The sequence below is a fragment of the Agelaius tricolor genome, unplaced genomic scaffold (genome assembly GCF_023055355.1).
Source record: "Agelaius tricolor isolate 1412-34295 unplaced genomic scaffold, bAgeTri1.0.p SCAF_3, whole genome shotgun sequence".
Classification (NCBI taxonomy): Eukaryota; Metazoa; Chordata; class Aves; order Passeriformes; family Icteridae; genus Agelaius; species Agelaius tricolor.
The window spans coordinates 24,649,769-24,655,488 of record NW_027269263.1 but is presented as its reverse complement, the minus strand read 5'-3'; positions in this window follow the sequence as shown (position 1 = coordinate 24,655,488).

Here is a 5,720-nt window from a genome sequence, read left to right as displayed (position 1 = left end):
AGAATGTAGCAAATACTGTGGAAATCCTGGAGTAATCCGGTCTTTGCCAAAATAAACCTCTCTTTTGAGCCTGTACCACCATTATTATGGCCATGGTTTGCATTTTCTTTTTTTAAACTGAATATACTTTTAGTTAACCATGGTCTATCCTTTATCTCCCTCTATTCTAATGAAATTTTTCGTTTACCTGACCCTGAATTTACTCCTCCTATATCAAGTATGTTGTCTAGTTGCTTCCGTGGAGGTCTTTGTTCACTTCCTTTGTGTATTCCCCTTGATATGTTTCCTTTTCTCTGAAATTCTTATTGTATGGAGGATTTGGTAATTCTAATATTTATGTCTCAAAGGACAGGGGAAACAACCCCCCAACCAAATATGGCTAATTTTTCAAATGGCTTAAGAAATTGAGGGCCAAAGTACTCAGAGGAGGTGCCCTGCCCTCTTGTGCAAATTACATCTCTAATTCCTTTAATTTGGATAATCTCATAATTTTTACTATTTATGTTGTTTTTGCTTTAGACAGTTCATAGATAAATAGAATAATTCAATTTGGAAGAGACATCCAGAAGTCAATTAGTCCAGCCTCCTCCTTCAAGCAGGGTTAAAACTGAATTCAGACCAGTTTTGCAATCTCCATGAGAGCTAATAGAGAGAGATAGTACATCCATCCAGTGTATAAGTTGTTCCACTAGTATACAAGTATGTAAATAGGTATAATAATTAATTCTCAGCAGATTCCTGTCATGCTGTCCATCCTAGTAATGACAGAGAAGAGCATTGTGACAAGCCCAGTTGCTTTGTTTATTATAGCTGAGGGTTCATGAAGTTAATTCCATATTTTCCCACAGTGAATTTTGAAGTAATGAAAAGGAAAAAAAGTGTGAATAAGAGGAAAACCAGATGTAATTGTTGAAAATGGACAAAAGCATGTTCTTCTGGGGTCCCAGGTTTGATCCTTCCTTCCCGCATCTTTAAAATAATTGGTCAGGTCAATGTGTGTCTGTCAGACACCATCCTGTTTGTTTTCCAGTTTTGCCTGCTCAGATCTGTTCTGACAGCTTAGAAACCTAGTCAGGTCTATGCTGGTGGCTGAGAGGAGATACTGCTAGGCATAGGCTTATGTATCTGATGATTTTGGTTAACCTTCCAGAAAGATGAATCAGTAGTTATGTCAGCCTCCTGTTTTTGTGTGCTTATCAAGTCCCTCATTCATTTGCTATGCTCAGTTATTACTTCTTGCCTTAAACCTCTGTGCTAAAACTAAGACTATTTCTTCATATTTAGCTGCTGCTTAAATAAAGCAAGATCTGGTTTGAGTAAAGCATTAAAAAAAATTTACTTCCTTCTGAGTAAAATCCTCTTGTTGGCAGATATTTTAAATGAATTAGTCAGGAGTTTCTAACAGTGTCTGCCATTGCATTGGTGACAATGTGTTGTGGATGTACTTGAGCTAGATCTCAATTTGTTAACAATTTGGATATAGAATGCAAAGCAGAACTGGTGTAGCCTTCAATATCTGCCTGAGAAGCTGGTTGAATACTTCAGTCATCCAAAATGAATGAAACAATGACATCACATTTGAGAATGTAATTTATTTTGTTGTCTTCATCCTTTCAAACAAATATCAGAAAGCAATTAGCTGTGTTTAATAATGAATTATGAACAGTATTGCTATTCCTGTATTCAGCCTCAACTTTCCAAATGAAGAAATCACATAGGACAAAAAATTTGACTTCTGAAAGGCATAGCAGGTTCTGCAACACTTTAATTTGAAGGGAGCAAAGTCAGGATGTAAATGTTGCTCCCACTAGCTGCTACTTTCTAACTGTTGATATTTTATGTTTGCATGTAAAGAAAGCGTGAAAATTTCAGCTGAACTGCATGTGAAAACTTTCAAGAAAAAATGTATCGTTTTTAGTGGATTTATTAAAAAAAAGAGGTAATTTTATGCTGTAAAGTCCACAAAATCTTCCTGATTTGAGATGGTCTGGCTGGATACCACTTTAAATGGAAACTAGCTTTCACTTAAGGTGACATAAACACAAGATCACCGTTCTGAGGATAAATAGTTTTGGAAAAGCAGTCTTTGGTCCAAGTGCCAGGACAGCCAGTATACCAAGAATCCACAACTGATGCTGAAATTTTTTTCACCTTATAAATTTGTATTCACTGATTATTATACTCTATTTAGTTAAATGGAACTGTCGGCAGGCATTTCAAAATGTATGAAGTTAGTTGGTGGGGCTTTTTGTACCAGAATGCATTATTCTGATAGCTTTTGTTCTATTGTAACAAAACCTTTGTTTCTACTTCATATGAGCCACCTTCCACTACCTGGCAGTGCATTTGGTGTGTTAAAAAAGGTCTTACAGTAAGAGTGCATGATTGTTTAATGCTGCTCTAAATGAAAAGCCCAAATATATTCCTGTATCTAGACTAATGCTGAAATTCACCAAGAGCTCAGATTCTGTTAGGATGCTTTTATATTCTGGGTTTATAACATATTTGCGTGTTTAACCTTCCCAAAGCATAGGCTTCACTTGTGGGGTTTTCTGCACAATCAGACTAGTTGAGAGGAAGATGTATACAGAGAAGCCTTTAATGGTAGCTAACTGCTTCTGTGGGCCCAATTAAGACTATCCAACTGTGAAACAGAGTCCCCGGAGTAACCGTGCGGTCTGCTTGCCTGGGTTTGCTGAGGTGGGGGGATGGAGGCCTGGAATAAGAGAATATCCAATGCAGCTTTGGAGAAAAAAAAATTATAAGAGTTTTCTTAGGGGAAAAAATGAAAAAAAACCAAAACCCAACAAACTCAACACAAAACAAAACTAAAAAACCAGCAGCCCTCAAACTTTTGGTATGCAGTATTAATAAAGGTTGAGGTCAGCTTTAGGTATGCACTGCATTCTAGACTTGACACTGTAGTAGCTGTGCCTGAGATCTTGATGCGTTGTTGATCCAAAATCAATCTTGTTGCTCCTAAGAAGGCAATGAGAGATAATAAGTACTATTCACCTGATTGCCTTCCTGTTCTGAGACAGCTGGTGACGCTTGTCTTCCTGATAACCAGGAGTTTCAGATCTAAGGCAGGGATAAAGAAAAGCTGGGAGCTTGCTGAATCTAAATTTGACAGTCGATGGCTGTGTAGAGGGTCAGGAGGGATAGAATCTGTGACACGTATAAGAAAGGAACAAAATTTATCTGCTCTGGTTGCAATGATTAGATGTCTCTTTGTCTGGCTTTCTTACAGTGGATGATTGATTGTACCCGCCAGCTGGCTAATATCATAATTAACAAAGTTGCTACCATGTCTGAGAAGTTTAATCGAAAAAATTGCCGGCAGTATGATGCCATTGTCACAGAGATCACAAGTACAGCAGTGTTGACTTTTGCACTGGTGGAGCCGCAGGACTATGTAGATGTGCTGAAAAGTCGTTCGCTGGGATAACTGAAGGTATGTTTCTTTCCCTATGCATTTCTCCACTGCTCGTTCTTTTGAAAAATAAAGGGCATGGTTCTTTGAGGATACCTTTCATTTCAGGGTCCCATGTGAAGCTATTCTGTCGTATTTTAAAGCAGTTGCAATAGCAATCTAGAATGTGTTTTATCAATGCGTCAAGAGGTGAATAATCAAGACTGTAGTTCAGTGATACTCACCCTTTCTAAGTGGTCTTCAGTGTCTTGCTGGATGCTTTTTGCAAAAAATGCGGATGCAGTTGTTTTGTAGCTAATTTTCTCAGCTGGAAACTGAGAAATGCTGTTGACAGTCTATGTTCTAGGAACTCGTCATTCAGCTTGGGTTTCTCAGCATTTATTTTCATGCATTACTTCAAGTTAGAATGTAACTTAAATGCATTAAAAAGTTGGAAGAATAAACCAGGGGAAAACCCGTGTTCTTGCATCTGTAATTCAGCATTAGAATGTCTTGCTAAAATGCTCCCTTTTGTGTATGTGTGTTTGTGTCTGTTTGTGTGTATGAAAAGAGGGGAGCATTGATGATGTTAGCTGGGAATTCACAGCTCCTTTGTAAAATACTGCCCGAGAATCTCACTCACTCCTTTTGTATGTTTGCCTAGCTTTCCAAGTTAAACATTGTTCCACTGAGCTCTTTTTCTCTGCAATTGTATTTTAACGCCTGTGTGTGTGTGTGTGCACTGTGTGGTAGTTCAGTTATGCTCTGGAGTGTGTTGAAAATGCCAGCCTGACATATTGCTAATGAGTGTGCATATTGACAGTGACGGGGGCGTGTGTCTGTCTGTGTGCCATATATTAAAACAAAAAGAGGAGAGAGACGGAGACACAGAGAGACAGAGAGACAGAGAAGGAAATATTGGGATGGGAAAGAACAGTTTGTTTACATTACGGTATGTCAAAATGTTATTATGGCTAAAAAATCCATTTTAAATAGACAGAAGATTTCTTTCTCGCAGGAGCTAATATGACCATGGTAGGAGGATAAGGGAGACCCATTTATTTTTGTGGTATTAGTATTTTTCTGCCCAATAAATTCTGACTTTTTGGTACCAGCTTCTAAAATTTGGGAAATGAATTGTTTGTGTTTTGTTTCGGTTCTGTAACGAGCTCTCCCTGAGTTTTCTGTTGCTTTTCTCTATGTCTTTACAGGTAAACTAGTTCTGGGCATTCAGGTGGAATTGTTACAGTAGACTTTTGCAGGAATGTATTGTTTAGTAGCTAGCATAGCAGATGTTTATCTAAAACCAACATTTTTGAGGGGATGTGCTCTTATATATTGGATAATTTTCTGTTTTGAGTTAAGCAATTTTCTCATTTTGAGCTGATATTATTGCAATGGTAGTTTAAAACTAATGCTGATGTGAATTTTTCAGCGAGACTTTGCAGTTCTCAGTCAATTTAATAGCAGATAAATTGCTCTTAACTGGTAGATCAAATTTAAAGAACAACCTACTCTCTTTTGTTATTTCTTTGTTTTTTTAATGGGTTATACCCCAAAAGAGACTTCTGTTTTGTGAGGAAATACTTGTCTGCAGGCCAGAAACATATTCTTACCATCATTATTATTCCTATCCTCGGTAATGGATTTTAAGTTATCCTTGTAAATCTATTGCTTTTCAAGAGCTGCTAAGCAAAATTAAAAATCTATATTTTGTTTTGAATAGAAAATGCTGTGAGCAGTGACAAAATAGATTAGTATTGTGATTGCAGACAATAGGGAAGATTAAGTTACTAAAACAGTATATTGTTGTTCTAAACTAAAGCCTGTAATATTTTCTGTAATTGAGACTTCGTGCATTGTTAGAACTCAGTTGGAGTATCAAATGGTTGTGAGGATTAGAGCAGACAACTAAAGCAATGTCACAGTAGATGTGGCTGGTTTTTAACAGGATTATCTTCTGAGATGTGTAGAAATGAGCCCTTGTAATAGTTTTGGAGGAATTAATAATTTTAGTAAAATGTTAATAGCAAATGTGCTAATGTAAAGAATTAGAAGATTAGTGATGCATCCTTTTGCATGGAAATAGGAATATAATAAATGTCCTGCAGGTGACTGAAGCTACTGCAATTTTATTGGAGATTAAAGTTTGATTGACCTTTGCTGAGGTGATTAACCCTTCTGAAATTAAAAGCCAGTAGTAAATTATTCTGTCCAATTTAAATGCAAACACAAATGATATAGCATACTGTTCTAAGTGTAAGAGGAAAAAACGTTTTAATTTTCGTTTTGCACTCAGTGAGATGTG